The sequence below is a fragment of the Perissodus microlepis genome, chromosome 11, assembly GCF_051167445.1.
Source record: "Perissodus microlepis isolate ML-2025 ecotype Zambia chromosome 11, ASM5116744v1, whole genome shotgun sequence".
Classification (NCBI taxonomy): Eukaryota; Metazoa; Chordata; class Actinopteri; order Cichliformes; family Cichlidae; genus Perissodus; species Perissodus microlepis.
In genome coordinates this window covers 463,916-485,975 of record NC_140471.1, presented here as the reverse complement: position 1 = coordinate 485,975, position 22,060 = coordinate 463,916, and the positions used below count along the sequence as shown (strand labels likewise).

Below are 22,060 nucleotides of genomic sequence, written 5' to 3'. Positions count from 1 at the left end.
CTTTTCATACAAGTTTCACACAAGACAGATACAAACTTTATAAGATTTATATATATCTTTTCCATATGGGTTTATAGAAAACCATCAACTAATATTGCATATATTATTATAATGGATATAATCAAAGAATACTTACACAATAATGTTAATTAGAAGTGTAACAAAAAACTGGATTTTTACACCTATTTTGAATTTTACTTGAATACAAATACAAATACTTTTCCCCCTCAACAAATACAGATACAAATACCGGCTGCTTTGCACGTCTCTAATCCCATCCTAGAGGCTGGGATTAATGGGTTTAATGAAAGAAGGTTTCTGTTTGTCCATTAAAGTTGTTGTGATCTTTTAAAGGATCCTGTGATGATCCAGAGCCTGGCTTGTCTCCAGGAGTCTCTCAGTGACCTGAGCAGCAGCTACAGCTCTGCTGGCCTCTGTGTTCACCCTGCAGGAGACGTGGAGACCCGCGCTCACCTTCTGCAGCACTTAGACACAGTTGCAGTGAGGGAAGGTGAGTCATCCTTTAGCAGGACATCATTCAGGCTTTATTAGCATCACTGTGACTGTTATTGTGTTTGTAGGAGGTTTCCTCTGCTGGTCTCAGACAGCAGCAGAAACATCAGCCTCCCTGTCAGTGGAGATCAGTTCTTATGTGCTGTTGGCCAAACTCAGCGCCTCCCCGACTGCTGAGGATCTGGGATCTGCCTCTGGGATTATCAGGTGGCTGACTGGGCAGCAGAACTATTACGGAGGCTTCTCCTCCACTCAGGTACTACACCACCCGAACAGCATGAAGCTCATCTTTGAGTTCATATACAGCCTTGGACCAAATCAGAAGAAATAATCCTGAAGCTTTCATGTTGTTGCTGTGCTTTTCTCTCAGATATGCAGACTTGTTTTAGCAGGCAGGGATGTTTTTATTCTTTATTTACAATATGAGATTGACTTTGGTCTAAAAATGTGTTGTTTTAACAGAACAGCCTTCTGTGCACCAACTACACGTAACAGCCTGTAAATGACAGCTCAGCTGCAGTCTGTAAGTTTATACCTGTGATTTCTCTACTTTGTTTCTCTGAGATCATCTCTGTTAAACATATTTAACCTGTTTAACCTTTATTTAACCAGGAAGTGAAGGTTAGAAACTCTTTTGTGAGAGTGTGTTGAAGTGACACAGACAGTTTGAACTTCATGTCAAAATGAATCCATCCTGTAGGACACAGTGGAGGCTCTTCAGGCTCTCTGCTCCACTCTGGTGTTCAGTCCTGAAGGTTGGAGCACAGGGACAGTTCAGGCTCCAGCAGTCAGCTGACATTTGATGGAAATCAGGGCAACAAACTGCTCTACCAGCAGGAGGCGCTGCAGGACGTGTCAGGAAAAGACAGGCTGGAGGTGAAGCTGCATGTGCTTCAGTGCAGCTCAGTGACAGCATCATGTGACCAGGTCCTGGTTGGTGTCAAACAAAGGCTTTCTTTGTTTCTTTGTACTTATAAAACGCTAAAGAAGCATGTTACATGTAATAAATGTGTTTTCATAGACAACATTAGAGCTGACAGTAACAACTGCACACAGTACAATTCTGTTTGACACTAAATTAGAGCAAAAATCAATAAAGTCACTTTGTGTCTACATGAGATTAAGAGAAACTTTCTTCATCCCAGAGGGAAACTGAGCTGTCGGAGCAGCAAACACACAACAAACATCAAGCACTGATAGGAAATGAGAAACACAGATATTGATGATAAATATTAAGATAAAGAGATAAATATAGAGATATAAATATTAAAGTGTCACGGTGTAGAAAAGTGACAGCAGGCTGCACTGAGCTGTGATTGGTTCTGTTTGTTTCCCAGATTTGTGCCACCTACAACATCCCAACACCTGCTGATGTCCCCACTCTCAGTGTGAAAGTCCACACAGAGGTGGAGCCCACAGGTGAATCTGCCAGAGCCAGACTGACTGTGGAAATACATCCCTGTAAGTATGTGACAGGTTAGAGGAGAGCTCTGTACCAGCGTGGAGTCACTGTGGGTGGATGAAGAGCATGTGTGCACACACTGTTCAAACACAGCTACAGTGGGAAGGAGAAAACTACAAACATGGTGGTCCTGGATGTTCCCCACAGTGTGAGTAATTACACAGACTCTACCAACACGTCATGTGATCACTGTGATGATGTCATCTCCTCACAGCTCAAACGTGGCCTCCTGGTGAGTCGTGTTGAACCAAAGGAGGATCATGTTCTGGTGTCCTTAGAGGAGGTCAGAGGAGTCCACAGTGGGGACACCAGATGATGATCTTTGGGACAAACTGTGTCTGCGATTGTTTCTGTCTCGTCCAGTTATCAAAGGAGACACCCATCAACCACAGAGATCATCCAGGAGCTCCCAGTGGACAACCTGAAGCCAGCCGTGGTCCAGATCTCTGACGACTACCAACCAGGTCCAAGTCTAACTAAGCTTTACTCCAACAGCACACTGACACACTTCAGAGGATTCATCAGACTGAACAGTTCATAAAAGCTGATGTTTCAATTAGTGGGACTCAGAGAAACGACACTTTCATTAATCTGGTTTTAGTCACTTTGAGTGTGAACAGGAAACAAGCTGCATCATTTGTGCTTCTTGCACCAGGATCCTCCTCGTCTCTCCCACAGCCAGGAAGTTCAGCTCTGCTCTCATGAAGCAGCAGGAAGATGTGAGGCTCAGAGTGAGGACTGAGTATAGACTGATGGCACACACACAGCCTTTTGCCACTGCATGCACAGCTGTGAGTCATGTGACACTCGTGCACTCGTGTTGATCACACCTCTCATTGCAGATAAGTGAACTCTCCCAGGGGCAACGATCACACACAGTGGTGTGAAAAAGTCTTTTCACTCAGTCATTTCTTACTGTTTTTATCACACAAATGTTCATGTTAGACAAAGATAACACAAGTAAATAAATGATGACGTCATTGATTAAGGCACAGAGGTTATCCCAACCTACCTGAGCTGTGTGCAAAAATAACTGCCCCTCTGCTTCAATCATGAATGAACTGTGATGAACCACATTTGTTTACAAAGCTGAGTTCAGTGTGACAAACACACTCAGCCTGATTACTAGAAGACCTGTTGGATCAACAGACTCATCAACTTCTACAGAACCCGTGTGAGAAAGTGAACAGGCTGAAAGATGTCAAAAAGCAACACATAAGGCCACCATCTACACAATCAGCTGACAGAGTCACAGCTGTCAGTCTGGACAGGGTTCAAAGCCATTTCTAAGGCTTTGGGACTCTGTTGAACCACGGTGAGAGCCATTATACACAAATGCTGTAAGTGTGGAACAGTGGGGAATCTTCCCAGGAGCCAGTGGCCACCAAAATGACTCCAAGAGCACATCGACATCCAGGAGCTCACAAAGAGCCCAGAACAACATGGAAGACCTGCAGGCCTCAGTTAAGGTCATAATTGAACAATAAGAAAGAGAATCCATGGGGGAGTCCAAGGAGAAAACCACTGCAGACTAGGGCTGCCACGATTAGTCGACTAGTCACGATTACGTCGACTATCAAAATCGTCGACGACTGATTTAATAGTCGACGCGTCGTTTGAAGCTTTGTAAGATCACAAAAGACGCAGAAGTAGTAGGATTTAAGAGTGTAATAACGGACTGAAACAGAAGATGGCAGCACTGCATGTCCAAGGATGCCAGCTGCCGTTAAACCCCGAAGAAGAAGAAGAAGCTGTGTCCCAGAATTCATAGCGCAGCCCTGCTCAGTTTCCAACAATGGCGGCAGCTAGTTAGTTTTAATATTACTCTAATTATTCTTTCTGGGTCACAAAATAAACGTTTAACATATTTTAAGGTGAGAATGTAGCTGTGTAAACCTCAAATATCTGCTCAGTTTATCAAGACACCACATATTTTCAAAAGCGCTCCGACGTTTTCGGAGACGTCTGTTACCCACTAGCTCGATAGCTAGCCGGGGGCAAGGCTAACTAGAGCCGTGAGAACACCGGACTCCCGGCAAATCGTTTTCAAACCCACCGCCGTCTTTCACTACTCAGGTTAAATATATATAAGTCACTTAGATAACTTAAAAATTTTATTGTTTGGCTTGTTTTAGTATTTTATTTGTTCCTGAGTAAATCGGTTTGGCTGAGATTAAAGTTATAGTTTTTACACAGCTGAATAAACGTCAAGCAGAAACCTGATTATCAGAAGTGTGAGATGCTCCAGAATTTACTCTGGTGTCCTGTTATATTTTAGATAGCAAGGAGTTTATTAAACTTCACAATCTGCAAATGTCATTAAAATTTAATAAACTATCATCTTGTCTTTATTTTTAGTTAGCACATACCTTAAACACTTAAAGCTGTAAGCTAATGATAGTTATATAAGAGCAGATGCTGCTGGTGCAATAAGCTGTACGTCCAATGGATGATGATCTGATTAGTCGACTAATTGGAAAAAATAATCGGTGACTAGTCGACGATCAAAATAATCGTTTGTGGTAGTCCTACTGCAGACCAAGAAGAACACAAAGGATGGTCTCACATTGTCCAACAACATGTTGATGATCCCGTTTGGGAAAGACTCTGTGGACTGATGAGACAAAAGCTTTCTGACAGCTTTGAGTCCTGTTACATCTGAAACTAACACAGCATCAATGAAAAGGACCCTCATACCAACAGTCACATATGGTGGTGGTAGTGTGATGGTCCCATGTGATGCATCATGGCAGCAACAATACAACAACAAATACACACATGTGACAAATGTGCAATAACAGATCATTAAGTGTCACGGCGCCGTGCACATTAGTATATTTCACTTAAGCTTAATAATCAGAATGATGCTCTGATCTCTTCAAATAAATGAAATCATACCTTTCTACTAAAACTGTTTCTGTTGTTCTCCACCTTTTCCTGAACCAGACCCTGCAGGATCCACCTGAGTGTCCCAGTCCTGGACCCTGTTTGTAACCAGGAGGATCCCAGGCCTGATTATTGCTGATGTATTATAAATATTCTTGTTTTATTCTCATTAAATAAATATGTGTATAAATATGTGGATTCATGTTTCAGTCCTGGATGTTGATGCTTGTTTGTTTGAGAGGACACAGATGGACCTTGTTTCCTTCTTTTCTTCCTTTTTGTGTCCTCTGTGCTTCATCTGCTGCTCTTCACTCTGTTACTTTGGACTGATTTCACTCACACTTTGTTTCCATGGTTTCTTTGCGTCACTCTGACAGCACGTGAACAACACGACATGTTTGATCTCAAAGAAGGAGCAGCATCCTCTCTCCAACCTGTTTCTCCATCTTCTACAACACCTGATTCATTCCAGTTTCTCTGCTTTCACTTTGATTCATGTCAACATGAAGCCTGAACGTCTGTGATGAACACACTATCAGCATCACTGACATATTTCATCATTTAAAAACACTTCCTGTCGCTGTGGTGGTTACAGTGACATCATGCAGTTTGTGTTTTGACCTCCAGAGGGCGACAAATCAGCACAGACAGAGAGCTCCATTCAAACTTTGCTGCCATCAGTAATAATTCTTCAAATATTCTTATATTCTTCTTTCATCCAAACCAAATAGCGAATCTATGAACTTTTATCATTTGGGAACGGGACTGAAAGGTGACGTCAAATGACGTGCAAAAACACGCTCACCCTCCTTCTCCACTTAGAATGCCAGCATCAGGTAAATAACATGTGACCACACCCCCATCCAATCACCTGAGGTGCAGGGAAATCTAAACACCTGCACCACCATAACAAATAAAACATGAACATTCACTTTGGCTCTCACACTCAGTCTGCACTTTCATTCATGACTTCAACAGGTTGAAATGGGCTTTGAAGAAACATCAGTTTAGTGCTGAAATATTCAAACTCTGCAGGAAGAAGAACAACAAAATGATGACACATGTTTGTGTTTCAAACAGGAAAACCAGCAGAAAGAAATCATCTTTGGACAACATGACAGAAATTAGTGAGTTTCCGGGGTTCACTTGAATGCAGCACACACAATTTCTGATGTTCGTGATTGTAAAGGTGTCCTCAAACGCCTCTCTGGCTCTTTCCTTCCTGCTCAAAGTTCCTCTTTTCTGAACTTGGTGTTTGTGACTGATGCTGTTCGTTTCCGTGTGAAGCTTCGTGTTAAGGTAATGTTAGCAGTGTGTAATGTTTTCCTGGCATCAACATAACATCAGCTGTGTGCAGCTCAGTTCCAGCACAAACAGCACAATTCTGCCATTCCATAGTTCACGGTAACAGACTCACAGCATGTGCGATGACGTCACAGCCCTTTACCTCCTTTACTGTCACTGTGATTAATAATAATATTTACACACGAGACACCTGCAGAGCTCTGACGCCAAGCAAGCCAAGAATCCAGAGCTGAGTAAATGCTGACCCCAGACCAGCATGATGAAGTGCTTCTGAACTTGAACAAAATGATGAGCAGTCGGGCTGCAGGTTTCTACCTGTTCATGTTTCTGCAGTAGAATCACTGAGAAGTGTCTCTGTGCTGGTTTCATCTTTGATTTGTGTTCATAAACACTCAAAGAAAGATCACTTGTGTCCTTATCAGGGTAGGATCTGTGTTGGTGTGTGGGGCTGTAGCCTCAGCTTTATATTGTGTTCTGTGTAATATGTGTAATAATGAAGTTTTTGAGTAATGACCAACATTGATCACAACAAAGAGGAAATGCCTCCAACATACACAAACATTTGACCCACAACATGCAGTTAATGTGCACAAATGTCTTTGATATGCTGCTCAGTGATGGTGGTGACTGTCAAAGCAGAGCTACTGAGAATCAATAAAGCCCACCATTGATTGGGCCTGATCACATGATTAATGGTGGGTCAGTGACCCTCTCTCTTTCTCTCTCAGGTTTAAAGACTCTCCACCGTTTGGTTGTAGAGCTGAAGGAGCTTCTCTGATGAAACATCCTCACTTAAAGAAGTCTCTTTTTTTCTTTCCAAGCTCCTTAGATCACATGACCTGGATGACTGAGAACATACAGACATATTGACCTGGTTTCTAGGTTACATGACAGGTCAGAGGTCAGCGACTGTAACTCAGTGACTTCTGTTAATGTGAACTCACTGAGTGTTTGTGGTTTACCTCTCAGACTGACTGAAGATGATGATGGAGGAAGAGGAGGACAGAGCAGAGTCTGCAGGGTCCAGCTGTCTGGTCCAAAGATCAAAATCCAGACTTTCAGTGCTGAACCTGGACCAACGAGGTCAGAGAGCTGAACTCTCTGAGTAACAGAAATAATTCTGCACTGACATTATAATCAGTGTTGATTCTGGTTGATTGTCTGACTGTGTTTGTGAGCTGAGAGGAAATGAAAATGAGTTTGTAACAAAACTCAGTTTTGTCCAGTTTTCCTGTAAAAAGCTGAACTCTAATCTAAGAGGATGTTACTGACAGGAAACAGCTGCATTATCTGCAGTCTGTGTGATCACAGCTGCTTCAATCATGTTTGTGTCTGCAGAGGTCAGAGGTCACAGTCTGCAGGATCCAGCTGTCCGTCTGTGAGGAGTGACCGGTCCAAAGATAGCAATCCAAACTTCAGTGGTGAACCTGGACCAACGAGGTCAGAGAGCTGTGATGACTCCTTTACATGTTTGTGTTTCCTGGATAAATATGACCTGAAACATCCTCAGATTGTTACAAAGATTCATTAAAAAGAAAACAATGAAAGAGAAAAGATCCAAATGTTAGACTTGGTCATTTGCTGTTTGAGGACAGTGATGCTCATATCTGTGGGGAAAGTGTGACCTGAGTGGGTTCATGTTTGTCTTTAAAGAACAGAGCTGCTCTGATTCTCTTTGTGTCTGATCTGTTAAACAGTCTGAGAGGTCACAAAGAGACCCAGCAGCTAAAGCCTGGATCATACTGGCTGCTGTTAATGAGGCTCCATCAGGACAACACTGAACCACAGTGGTGTTCATGCCGGCTCAGCTCCGGGCTGCCTGTTATAGGGTTGTGTCAAGATGGCGCCTGTGTGTATGGCTGCTGTCAGCTGTTACCTGTTCTGTTCACGGTCACTTTGTTTCTTTTAATCTTCTGGTTTATGCCTTCCAATCACTCCTAAATATCTAAAGTACTGTTGAGGAGAAGTTCTGACTGAACGTAAGATGTCAGGAATCATCCAATATCCCACCTGTGCTAGAGATCGTACCAATGTTCCTCCACCTCTGCCTTCCCTTCAGGAAGAAATGCCTCAGCGGATGAGGGAAACAGTTGGTAAAATTTAATAACTGCATTGCTGCATCACCGATGACTAATCCCAGGTTCTTCTGAACAAACTTGTCCAGGACCACAGGTTGTTCATTTCCTGGTGATCCCAGGAGTCGGTTCATCTGGATCGTGTCCAGCTTTCACAGGAACTGTTTCAACCGTCAGCAGCTAACAGCTGATGTTTACACCAGCTTTGAACTGCCTTGTTTGAAATCCGGCTGTTCACTTTGGTGCTGTGTGTGATGGTGTACCGACCACGAAAATACAACTAAAGTTTTATCCTCTGAATTCTTGGAAGGAATTGTGCCAGGATATGACAGTGTTTAAATTCACAGGGATTTTAATATCCATGTTTGCTGCTTAAATACACTGCTGACTGATGACTTTGTAAATGTTATAGACTCTTTAATCTCGTTTGGTCAGTTAAAGACCCAACACTGTCACTGTCACAGACCTCATATTTTATTTTGTGTTATTAGCTCAGCTCTAAATCCTCCTACTGCTGCTCCTCTTGTAGCATCACTGAGTCTCAGGACAAAGTCAGACTGTGACACAAAGCAAACACGTTCTTCCAAAGGACGGCCGGATAATAATAATAATAATAATAATAATAATAATAATATGTTTTAGAAACACCAAACAAACTCAAACTCTGGATCCTAATCCAGCAGAAACATTGTAGAAGTGCCTGAACTCTAAGGAGCTTGGAAAGAAAAGCGTCTGGACTTCTTTAGGTTGCTTGAAGATGTTTCACCTCTCATCTGAGAAGCTTCTTCAGTTCTAAGGTCAAATGGTGGAGAGTCCCAGATTTAAACCCAGTGGGAGTTTCCCCCACAAAGAGGGACAAAAGGACCCCTTAATGATCCTTAGACTACGATGACCTGGATGGCTAAGAACCTTCACAGACAAGTGCCTGAACTGAAAATCCACCAATACCCAGAACTGAAGCTGCTCTGTGTGAAGGACTGAGCTCAGATTCACTCAGTGATGTAGGATTGATCAGCAGCTACACAAATGTTTATAGTTGCTGCAGATTCTGTAGTAAAAGTTTTACATTTGTAGATGAAGAACACTTTCTGCCTTCTGGAGATCAGTTCATCTTCTGCTCACTGAACTGTTGACACAAACAGACATTTGAAGCTTTTCCATGTAAACGTTTGGAGGCTTCAAGCATCCATCTGTCCACACAGGCTGATGTTTTACTGTTATGTGTGTGGGAACATCTGTCTGCAGCATCTTCTTACTCTGCGCACACACAACTACACTGACTGTTAGCCAATGGATGTGAAGGCTATCACCATGACAACATGTTGTTTGAGGTCAGTCCCAAAGTTGATCTGTGAGCGTTTAAACTCCAGAAACATCTCCTGCTGTTGTTGTAGATTCACTGCAGCTGACAAACCTTTACAGGACAGAATCTGCTAGAAAGAGTGAAGAGCAGGAACAGCACTAACGCACACACTCAGGACAATTATTCATATATGTAGATCAGGTGGTTAAAGGATCATTGTGCACCATTGTGTCTATCATGAGCCACCGTACCTGTGTTGTGTAGTTCAGTATACGCCGTTGTGCTTGGATGGATTAACTCTTCAGTGAAACAACATCTGGAGTGTTCACTGACTCATATCACACCACGAGGCTTCTACAATATAGTTGAGTGATTTTTATTTTTTCAGGTTAATGAAATCTCAAACTTTGTTCTAACCTTCTGCAACATCATCCATCACCACTGAGAGAGAGTCCACTTTAATCACAAACATCAGACAAAGTCCTAAAGTGATGCATACAGTGCCTTTTAATGAATGTTTACGAAAATCCTGCAGTCAAATCTAGTCAGCCATTTCCACATTTGCAATCCTAAGTTCAGCTCGGTACACATTTCAATGTTACATTCAAAACCAACCTAATTAATTGGATGGTGTTACGGATTCAAATATTGGGGATGGATACAAGAGGAAAAACCACAATAACAACACTGGTCCGGCCGGGTTGAGTCAAACGATGATTTTAATGATCACACGCGTGGGAGATGGACACCGCACGCAGACAGCATCAGATCTCAAAATGGTGGAGCATTGATCAAACTCTTATAGCCTCTAGTGGCCCCCACCTAATCATAAAAGCCTAAACATTCACATTCTTTCTCTCACACGGCGCCTAAGCTACGACCTTGGCTCCCTGTTTATCTGCTCCTGCTGAGATGGGGCAGAAAACCTCTCCAGTATGTTCTGTTCTCTTCTAATCAGACAAATAAGGCGATGACTTTCTGCGAACAGTATTTCTCATAACTCAGCAGTATAATGCATCATAAAACAATATCATTCATTCACAATCAATCAGCAGTCTAATGTAATGCAACTCAGCTTAACAAATGCAATAGTTATCACCTTCTTCTAATTCAGGAGAATAATGCAAACTAAAACTACATAATAATTCACAATCTTTAATTAAGGATCTAACATGGCATAAAATAATATTATAATCTGACACTCCCCCTTTTGTGCTCTTTAGAATAGAGAGCACACCTACACCCTGTAGTCCAATGCGGCCGGGTTCATTTCTTCTTACCCCTGAGGCCCTTTGTCCCCTTGTTGGACGAACCATATGTGAGATGACCTCTGTGTTTGCACAGTTCAGGTGCAAGAAAAACTATTATTCCAACAGTAGCAGGTACAGATGACACTCCCCAGTTCTCCCACAGCTTTATCTTGGTGCTACCTTATACCCTTCAGACGTACTCAGACTAGAACCTCTGTCCGAGGAGCTTTTAGCCTTTATTTTATTGCTGCAGCCACCAGTGTCTTCCAGTTGGGTGATCTTCTGCTCTTCTTTCTTCAACCTCAGGGGTTAAACAACCCTTCAGTCTTTGCACAGATCAGGGGATTATTCTGCCCCGATGTCAAACAACGATCTGTGTATCCTCAGGTCACAACTGTGTCCCCCAGAAAAAGGAACAGGAACGTGTCCCCCTTTTGACCAAGAGCCTCTCGAACCTCGTTGGTCTGGTGTTCCTGGATTTCCGCCAACCCCTTCATGGTTATTGCTGTGTTTATGGGATCCATCCTTTTGAGGTGACTAATCAGAGGCCAAACGCCATGACACTTAACCCAGTTGGTGTCTCGGCAGTCACTGTGTCTGCCTCTGCTGCGAAGGATCCTCGTATATCTGTGACCTCGTCTGGTGTCTGTTCCTTTCTCTGTAAGAGACAGAAAACCAAAACACCTCTCTTCCTAGTTCTAATAATCTAATGTTGTTATCTACTGATCTTCTGGTGATTCAGAATTGGTTTAGGATATTCAGAATGTCCCAGGGACTTATTCTAATCATATCCTATGTGTGTGTAAGCGTGTTTGCATTTAGCCCTCTGCACTCAAAGTCAATACCTGCAATATATCAGTCCGGACCATCACGCCGGACGAAGCTTATGACCTTCAAAAGACCAAGTGCCAACTCATTATAAGCACATTTGCAAGGTGTGTACGAAAATTATTAAAACCACTCATTTTAACAAAAGACATCAAAAACAAATTAGCCATTCTTAGTCCTAACATTTGCCCCCCGTTTTCACAAAAATCACGTGTTTCCTTCTGCCTACCGTCCCACGGTTTCCTCTCCAGTGTGGTACTCAGCTTCTCATGAACACAGGCATTTTATCTTCTAAACGCTATTCAGTTCATTTCAATGATTAATGCTTAAACATGGAAATAATGATTTATGCTTCTCACTGGTTCTCTAAAAAAGTCCAGAAACCTTTTGGGTCACTGTTAGCTTAAGCTGTACCATACCTAAGTTATTAAAACACAAATGAAGTCATAAAAATGTTCATATAACCCTTGTTTGATGTTAAAACTCAACTTCCCCCCTTTTTTGACACATTCCCATGTGTCAAATCAACGGAGCTAGAAAATTAAAAGAAAAGGTTAGTGACCATATATTTTAGAAAGTATCAGACTTTCTCTCATCCAGTGTCGTTGCTCCAGTCCTGTCATCATGTGTTAGGGAATGAAATCAATTTAATTGTCATGTTAGATCTGTTCAACTCCTGGCTCCGCCCAGAGCCTGCGTCCGCAGAATTGCCAAGAAACCAAACCTGTAATAATATGAACTTCAATTCAATATGAACTTGTTGACTACTTTTGACACAGCAAAGGAACATTCTCTCCTTCTCGAGGACAGGCACTGACTCCCACTTATCTCCAGGAGCCAACTGTCCCTCATGGAGACACAACATAGCAGCTACAAGGTTTTGCAGATTGTTAAGTTATCGGTGTGTAATGCTCTGAATCAGGTATGTAATATTACATGAATGTCGTTTAATTAACTGCCACTACTTAAAACTTAGCAAAAGATATAACTGAATAAAAGATCACAAAGAAAAGCATGATATCAGTGTTATGTAAGCGCGTGCGGCCTTCTATGCTCGAAGTCACTCCAGTCCATAGATCAGCCAAACATCACGCTGACTGTAGCTTTTAACCCTTATTAACTTGAGCACAACTCTATAATGAGCAACAAACTGCAATATGTATAAAGATGATCATGGTTACACCTGCAATGAAAGATCATATGATTATTCTGGCACCTGTAAATAGAAGATTAACCTGAGGTTATAACAATCACTGTAATACAAATGTTAATATAATGTCAATAGCTTCAATAAATGATTAACGCAATGCTTGTTATATGATTCTGATGTAATAATATATAATGCTGATGCTAAAATCACAGTAAAACACCCCCTTTTTATCCTGTTCATAAATGCCTCTTTCAAATTTTATTTCCCCCTGTTTCTCCCTTACTGACCACAGCAGGGGAATCTATGTTTTGATTCAGCCATGAATCCAGCTCACCCGATTAATCACTGAGCCCCACCGTCACTGGCATCTGACAGGGTGGCGCTGCATACTTGTCCTTTAATGTCACTATTTTCAATCTGTTAATTAGAGTGCTTAAACATGAAGTAGACCCACAACAAGTCAATACAGCTGTAAATGTGGCCAATTATCAATCTATTACCAATCAATAACAAAAAATAGCTTTTATTTTATGCATGCTTTTAGTCAAACACTCACCCAGAGGATCTCCAATCCCAGGAAATTCCTTCTCCTCATTTAATAAGTCTGTCCTCCTTCCATGCCCTGGTAACTGGTCCGTCCAGAGCTGTATCATCTTGAAATATACATACAACAAGCCAAACCACACCTTGGTCACACCAACCCTTTTCCGCCCTGAAGATGTCCAACGCCATCTTAGTCTGGACCAGGGTTTCAATAGTTCTGCAATTTTCATTAGTTTTTATTTTTATTTAGTTTCGACTTCAGATTTTCAATCTTATATCAGTTGTAATTAGTTTTTACCAATTGTTTGCTAGTTTAGTTTAGTTTCTATTTTTTGAAAATCCTTAGTTTCAGTTTAGTTTTGATTAGTTTCAGTTATAGTTTTAGTTGTGTTTGCAATAATTAAGTGTAACAAAATCCCAGTTTCATCATATCAGTCATGCTCTTCTGCTTATCCTTGGGTATTGAGACTATTAACTCTTGCAGCACCGGGTGTTTGCAATTTTGGTTCAAGTGAATTGATAAACTTTTTGAAGGCAATTGACTCACACAGTTATGTAGATGTCCCCGTCCTGTTGTCTCGGGATGCATCACGCTGCCTTGCCTGGGTTAGCTTCTGTTTTTCTGGGGATGAGGGTTGAGTGTGCTCCCTTACCTTCTCAAGGTAAGCTAGCTTAGCCTTCTTGTGTGAGCTTTTCAAGTGCACTTTAAGGTTTGTGGGATTTTTTCCCTTTAGAAATGTCCCTCATAATTTGTCTCTTTCCACTGCAAGACACTTGCTTTATCCAAAACACAGTCATATTCAAAGTAATCCCAAATTGGACTCTGGCGCTTCCTCCCGACTTTTCCTGACATGATTCTGCGCGTGGACGGAGCAGCGACACAGACGACTCGACTAACGTACTGCCACCTGCTGGCATAATGAGACGGCAAGAAAAAATCTGGAAACTAAACTTCATTTTCACCCTTGACTATTGTAGGACACGCACACCTCAATGAAAACTAAACACATTTTTGCTATAAATTCAGTTAATTTTAGTTAGTTTTGTGAACACTCATTACAGTTTTAGTTAGTTTTCCTTTTTTTGTTTTTATTTTTATTTCCGTTAACGAAAATGTTTTTTCACTTCTAGTTGTCGTTATTTCGTTAGTTTTCGTTAACAATAATAACCTTGGTCTGGACTGTCAAAGGTGACTTTAACGCTGACTGTTCCGACAATCCATTTTATAACATTTCCTGGTCAGATTAGCCAATCTCTGCACACTGGAATAAACATAATCAACATGATCAACATTTTACTGCGTGTTATTTCACCATCTTATCGATTCCAACTCTCCATCCGCATGTGGTTTGGCACATTATATTTATCTAGAACTCCACTCTGTCTCTAAATGTTTTAAGAATTTTTCATGTTTGGGGTCAAATTTTAAGAATTTGAACATAAGTGAAAGTTATGGTGTTATCACCCCCTTTTGGGGCTTACCTTTCCCAGTTTTGATGATATTCCTCCCTATTCTTTGCAAGTACCCCCTTTTGGTGGCGAGAAACTGTTGGTGTGGTCAAGTGGGTGCTGTAAAAACAAAAGCTCAGGACAGAACAGTTATCAGTCATGTACTTGCATACAAAATTAGCATATATTGAATTTCATATTGATCCTCTGAGTGTAATGGTACATTTTAATTTGAATTTATCAAAGCTAAACACAATAATTTTTCTTTATTTTGCTCTTGTTCTTGTGCAGCACCACCTCTCAGCACCTGCCCCTGTCGGTTCTATCCTACTTTTAAATTGCTGACTATTTCAAGAAAGCACCCAAAAGATGGGGACCAGTGTTTATTATTACATATCTCCCTTTTGAATGTGACAAGTCTATCATTTCCCTGTTATCCATAGATATTAATAGAGGGGTTTTTTTTGGCTTTTTTCCTCTATAAAAGTTAATGGACTTTTTACAGTGGGCTGCTATGGTTAATAATAACATGTTCAGTCATGAGTGAAATCAAACCTGTTCTTCACTTTAGCATTTAACCTTCCCAACAATATAATGTGATACATTAATCGAAACACAGCTATTAAAACACAATTTTCTTAATGCAAACATCAGTAACTCAAAATTAGCAACCAAAGGGTTCAGTCTGCAGTTCACACTCATGTGAAGCTACAGCCTCCCCCTTTAGTCTCTGTCATCCTTCTGTTCTTGTAAAAACAAATCAAAGCAAGACAAAACATCCACCCTTCTTTTACAGGCTGGGTGGATTGTTTGTGGACATTTACTAATCCTAAAGTCGGCACCGTTTTTGTCTCAGTATCAAGTCAGTTAAAACTTTTAGTCGTCAGTCCATCACAGTCCAGTCACATGCATACATCCACACACATTCATACCAGATATTGCTGATAATGGAGTCTCACGTGCAACCTATTCGAGCCTCCATCACCAGCAAGATGACGTCATCATTTTAAAGGAAAACAGTTCCTTGTTTTTTGACTGGATTGACTCGCTGCAATCCTTTTAGGCTCAGGACTTCTCATGTGATCAATGTCCCATATAAGTGAATTTCTCCCAAGCCCATTATAATCATGGAGAAAAACACTTTGCGACTGTCGTCAGTAAGAATATTTTATAGCGCTTTAAAGTTCAATCTCTCAGGCCTGGATTAAAGAGCTGATTTGTTAAATCAGGAACTCACAAAATACCAAAATATCACCACCGGTGGATCACACCTCTCAGATGTTCTTATTTCAGTGCACTGTAACAAAAGCAAAAACAAACGTAACCAATAAAAAACTCATATAATAACAAATACTGGGGCCCGTTGCAAACATGTCCAAGCATAAAACCATCTTTCTCTCTCTTAGAGAAAGAAAACAATCCAAACCTCACTAATAAAATCAACCTAGTGTTAAGCAAAACCCAAAAATCAACCAAAACTTCACCAGAAAGTTTTTCTCCCTCCTGGGACAATATTGTGCAGGAATACAGGGACCGTAACTCCTTTTTGCCCTGAAAAACATGTTGGATTTACTTGATTCAATAATGGACACTGGTTGCACACAAATGTTTTGCTTTGGCAGAAACTTAAACAACTGAGTTAAATCAACACAACCTTTTCATATTCAGTAAACCTGCATGTTGTGTTCATAAAACACGATTGAAACATGTTCAGATGGAGTAAGTTGAGCTCCTGGAATATTTTAATCCTTCAATTCTGTCAGTTTATTTCAACACTATTCAATAACTTTTATTCAAATTCTACTTGGTCACTTAAATACTACATGTTGTCTTCATATTGCATACGGTTCAACAAAGTCTAGATCCTGGTTACCATAAAAATTGAATGGGTCTACAACAACTACCATCCTCCTATCTTTACCCTGGTTGCAGCAGGGCTGGGAAATAACCCTGAAGTGATAGGTTACCAGGCAGGGTACACCCCGGACAGCTGATCAGTCTATCAGATAGAAACAAACAGCCGTTTACGCTTACATTCATGGATAATTTAGAATCATCAATTAACCTAGCTCTAATAACTGCATGACTTTTTCTCTCACACTGGAAACCAGAATTTCGTACAGATCTTTAAAGCCTGAGGCACTTGTGTTAAATACACGCGAGATGCTTACGTAAATCCAAGAACTGGCCCCTTTTTTTTTTCAGTGTGTTCCTCCTTCAATTAAATCTCACTCACAACAATGTGGCGCTCCGAAATAAAACTCACACCGTTAATTCATCATTTTCACTCTGTACCACTGCTCCTTATCAGGCTGTGTGAAGCACAGTAAACAATTCAGTCGAGGCCTTGAGCCATAGACAGACATCACGCACACACATTGTTGTCATAACCAAACTGCTTTAGACCCTGTCCCCTAAATCTACACAAACGCCCTCTGGGTGACATGAAACGCATTTAACCAATAAACAATCAATGGCTTCTTGTTGTTGTAACAGATTCTGTATTTGGACGTTTGTGTGCAGCATTTTGCGTGTCAGCATAAGCATTTGTTAGTAAAGCATTCTTCATTGCATCAGCGTGTGTGTGTATCACTCTTCATTGCACAAGCATGTGCATGTGTGTGTGTGTGTGGATCACTTCTCAGTGAATTGAATCAGCATTTCGATTTGTGTGCGTGTGTGTGTGTCAGTTCTCACTCAATCAATGAGTGCATATGTGTTCATATGTGTGTTTCTCTTCATTCTGAGTCAGTGTATGTAGATGTGTGTGTTTGTGTGTGTTTGTGTGTGTTTGTGTTCATCACTTTCCTGTTCTGATGTTCTGGGTAAACCACGGCCTGAGGCGTGCCCTGGGGTCCTGCCCTCCTCCATTTCAGTCTGTTTGCATCCATTGGTGCTGCTGCTCAAAGTTCTGTCCATACTGGTTCTGGCCTCAATCGAGGCAGTCCTTTTCTCCAGTGTCCTGCATCTTCTCCTTGTCCAGCTCCTCCTTAACTTGACCCTTTTGCTTCTGTAGCTCCTTCAGGGCTTGCTCCTGCTGTTGGAGCTTTTCGTCAGGTTTGGCGACCTCCTGCTCCAGCAAGCTCCGGCCTGATTTCAAGTCCTGTATCTGGGACTCCAAGCCTGACTGATGGGTTCGATTAGCAGCCAGCTCCTCCTGAGCCATGCTCAGTTTCTGCTCTGATGCCTTGAGCTCTTACTGAGGGCAGAAACCTCAGAGTCTTTTCCGTACACGTCAGATTGAAGTTTATTGATGTTTTCCTTGCTTTGCTCCACGGCCTTCTGCAGCTCTGCTGTCCGGCTCTTCTCAGAGGTCAGCTCCTGGCCGAGCCCCGACACCTGTGCCTTCAGCTTATTTCCTTCTGGTGCTTTTGTCCATTCTGAGGTGCCTCCTGACCTCAGTTACTCCTCCTGTCTCTGGCACGCCCTTTTTGCTGCCCGATCATCCGTGTTGGTCCGTCACTGTCCTGCACAGTTTTAATGCAGAGTTGTTAAGGTCAGCATTCTTTTGCTCGCCCTCACTTTTCATCTGGGCTTAATGGGCGTCTCGTCACCGCTCTGTCGGCTCAAGCTGTCTGGGAATTATCCCCCGTGTAGTGAAACGGGCCTTGGATTTAACGCTCTCCGTCTCCACTGCATGAGATCGTTTTCCTGCAGCACTGTTGACATTTTCAGGTTGTTGTTGTGGGTCCAGCTGCTGTAGCATTTGGTCAGGGTCACATCAAAGATGGTAGAGGAGAGAGCAAAGATGGTAGAGGGGAGAGCAGGAGTCCAGGTCAGCCTCGGCAAAGCAGCCTGTAATCAAGCATAAAGAGAAAAAACAAAAACAAAACAAAAACAGACGAACAGGAAAATGATGTTGTGTTGGCTGTGTTATTCAGAGCGGGGAGAAACACCGGGCCAGGCCCTGTGTCAGCCTTCTCTCCCCCTTTTTTGTTTTTTCTCACCATATAATCAACTCATAACCCACCAAGCTGACAGGACAACACAGGTACATGTTAAAATTCTTAAGATCATGTTTAAAAGCCCAAAAAAGGAATTTTCTTTCATTCAGTAATCATTTGTATTAATCAATCAGCAGAAAACATGTCACAATTTGAATCTTCTAACCACTAAATTTGTCGTGTCATCACTGGTTGGTCAGACCAGTGTCTTTTTTTTTTTAAGTTAAGTTGTTGTCCTGCAACCCAGAGAGTTTATTTGTTAGTAGTGGATAAACTTTATCATTTAACAACAGGTGTATGTTAAGTTTCGCTGCTTTAGCCTTGCTGGAAAATCTTCACGTGTTCATGAATGTGAGCTGTTTTTTCATTGTGTGTGTGTGCGTTTGTAGGTGGATTATTTTAACTTTTTTTCTCAAACGAGGCATTTCTCTAACACGTGCCTTTCTCATACATTTCTCTGGTTGTGTGTGTGTTTTTATTTTGTTTCCCAAATTTTGATTTCCCACCTTAAATAACAGCATTCCATGTCTTCAGCCAGGAGTTAGAGCTTGCTTGTGAGATTCAGGGACACATGGTGCCAATAACAATTCAGCCAAAAACTTGCCTGAAAATTTCCAGTGATGGTAACCAATAACTGGAGGAGAAGATGTCCTTTAAGCTTCTTTTCAGGGTGGGGACAAAGTTGGGGTCAAGCTGTAAACTTTGAGCCAAAGCTTGGCCTGTCTGTCGTCCCAATTCTGTTAATTTATCCTGTACTCAGGTTTCCAGGTTGAGAGAAATCCACCTGTATTAAAACACTAAAACATTCACTTAGTATTTCTTTTCTGAAAACATCCATTCGCTTCATCTGCCTAGATTTTACTCTCTCTCTCTCTCGGTGCATACTTCTCACAGTCTGGCCGTTGCCTTTTATGGGCATGCAGAGTTCCTGTCACACACACAGCTGAAATTCGTGCTTGATCACACCCTATATTATGATAAAACCAACAGTAAATCAAATGTAACCGCTTATATTATTGGGCTGAACCAAGAGTCACTTTAAAAATCTTATAAATCCTGCTTCACACCATAAAACTGAAACAAATCACAGCTGTATTTATCACTCAATCTCACCCTGCCGACTGAAGTGTCGGTCTAAATCATGCACGATTTGTCTTTTCTATATCAAAACCCAGCCAAACATCAAACATTCACCGTAGTCATTCAAAACTTTATTTGTAATATTATAATCAGCAAAATCAGCGTTTTAATTACAGGCATGTATCATTGTTTGCAAATCATAAATATAAAACTCAAAAACACGCTAAACAGGAAGTGAACGTCCTCCGTGCGCTTCACAGCAGCCACCTCATTTGCATGTTCACACACCGTCTAAAAATAGCTCGCAGCGCTGCAGCGCGCTGTCGTCACACACAGTCTCGTCTCACACACAGCTCTGTTATTTTATATTACAACGACGTCTTATATTTACAATCACTCTCAGGCCCGACAGCTTTAGCGCCTACACAATTTTGACAAATTTAAGTTAACGGGTCCAACCGAAAAAGTCCAACTTTTTTGTGATCAATTAACCAGTATCAGACTCTAACTGTTTCTGGCCTAATCTCTAAAATCCCTAACTCAATTTAACAGTGTCCAAAAAAGCGCAGATACCGTTTAACACAGTAAGGAGACTCTAACTCCTAGCTTATTCCAGGATGCCCTGTACCCCACAGTCAAGCCAAACTGAACTAACCCTGTTCGCCGACAGGTCAAGGTCGCGCGTCCGCGGCCAGGAGGGAGCGTAACCTCCGGGCTATGCGCTTCTTAGCAGCCTCTAACTGCCGTCCTATAATAATTTATAACACTTTAAAACAACAGTCAACCCCCCAAAACAAGAGTCTGACTGAGGCAGGTGCAACCTAGTGGTCAATGGAGACTCTAACTCACAAAATGACCACTCAGGTCCACTCTTATGACCAATTGGGACTCTAACCCACAAAATGACCAATTCCCTATCAAACTACTTGGGACTCTAACCCAGTATTTTTCTTACAAACTTCAACTTTCAAATCTCATGACATTTTCATTAAAATCAAAACAGACATCTACCAGTAATTTCAGTGAGTAGACTTTAATTTTGTCATGTCCAATTTGGCACACTTTGGAAATAGATTCAGCAGGTAGTGCCTTACCTTTGTATAAGCCGGCTTATGCCCACTCACGTCAGACCACTGGCTTGTGCCTGTCCGTTCAACAACCACGGACCGTCCAAACCTCCAACTTCCACCCCAATACCACAGGACGAGCCCCCAAACTGTTACGGATTCAAATATTGGGGATGGATACAAGAGGAAAAACCACAGCAACAACACTGGTCCGGCCGGGTTGAGTCAAACGATGATTTTAATGATCACACGCGTGGGAGATGGACACCGTACGCAGACAGCATCAGATCTCAAAATGGTGGAGCATTGATCAAACTCTTATAGCCTCTAGTGGCCCCCACCTAATCATAAAAGCCTAAACATTCACATTCTTTCTCTCACACGGCGCCTAAGCTACGACCTTTGCTCCCTGTTTATCTGCTCCTGCTGAGATGGGGCAGAAAACCTCTCCAGTATGTTCTGTTCTCTTCTAATCAGACAAATAAGGCGATGACTTTCTGCGAACAGTATTTCTTATAACTCAGCAGTATAATGCATCATAAAACAATATCATTCATTCACAATAAATCAGCAGTCTAATGTAATGCAAATCAGTTTAACAAATGCAATAGTTATCACCTTCTTCTAATTCAGGAGAATAATGCAAACTAAAACTACATAATAATTCACAATCTTTAATTAAGGGTCTAACATGGCATAAAATAATATTATAATCCCACAACGGCCTATTGCATTGTCTAAGAATGTGTCTTTGTTGTACACCTATTCACAGTAATTCTCTTTGAAGGTTTTGTTCAATTTACATTATAATGTAGTACAGCTTTGGAGTGCCAAAACTTCTCTGTATGAAATATGGTGACCGTAACAACCAGGTTACGGCCTTTTACTTAAAAAATACCACCTGTATCATAAACCTCTTTATAATAAACAATTTTAAAAACAAAAGCTATACAGCAAACCTAATTATGATCAGAGATAGTCCTTTATAGTGCAATAGAAAAGGGTTAGGGTGGTTTTACTGCAAAAATCAACTTTCCTCGAATTCAAATTTTATTTGTCACACACACAACGATACACAGTACGACATGGGGTGAAATTCTTATTGCTGTGCAATGCCCGACCATTAAATTACAGTAAGGAAATTTACAAAAGTTTACCATTTCTCCAAGTACAGTTTCCAGGAACTATTGGTTTCTTCACGACAG

General features: G+C 41.4%; 2 long non-coding RNA genes across 2 annotated transcripts; both read left to right on the top strand.

Annotated features, from left to right (window-relative positions):
- The first annotated feature begins 372 nt into the window (after positions 1-372).
- On the top strand, positions 373-4,518 carry LOC146377002 (uncharacterized). Its single transcript, XR_014801738.1, has 5 exons — positions 373-511; positions 582-769; positions 976-1,036; positions 1,214-1,446; positions 1,851-4,518. It is a non-coding gene; the product is annotated as an uncharacterized LOC146377002 (long non-coding RNA).
- A 1,551-nt stretch (positions 4,519-6,069) lies between these two features.
- Positions 6,070-8,835, top strand: LOC146377001 (uncharacterized). Its single transcript, XR_014801737.1, has 3 exons — positions 6,070-6,160; positions 7,136-7,249; positions 7,505-8,835. It is a non-coding gene; the product is annotated as an uncharacterized LOC146377001 (long non-coding RNA).
- Positions 8,836-22,060: the final 13,225 nt, after the last annotated feature.